Raw genomic sequence first — 387 nt, 5'->3', positions numbered from 1 at the left:
TGAACGATCTATCACAATTCAGTGCATAGGGATGTGGCTCCCCAGTGCCAATATCCTTGGTCCGAACAAACAGTATTGCCTGCTGCCATCGGAACCAATAGAATTCCCCTTTCTGGTTACCTTTCGTTACTGTATGTTCTTGGTTTTTCTCTATTACAGTATCTTAAATTCTTGTCATATTTTTCTTACCAATATCCTCCTTCCTTTTCAGTGGTTATGAAATAGAATTTATTTATAATTAAGTCATGTGTTATATTTACTGAACGTGAACTTTTCTATATCCCGTCTTCTTTTAACATTGCAGACTAAAACAATATCAGAGCATTTCATTTCCTAGTATGTAACAAAATATATAAAGACTAAAGAGTAAAGCCAGAAATTATTCAC

The sequence above is a fragment of the Microtus ochrogaster genome, linkage group LG3, assembly GCF_000317375.1.
Source record: "Microtus ochrogaster isolate Prairie Vole_2 linkage group LG3, MicOch1.0, whole genome shotgun sequence".
Lineage (NCBI taxonomy): Eukaryota > Metazoa > Chordata > Mammalia > Rodentia > Cricetidae > Microtus > Microtus ochrogaster.
Note: the sequence above shows the minus strand (reverse complement) of the source record.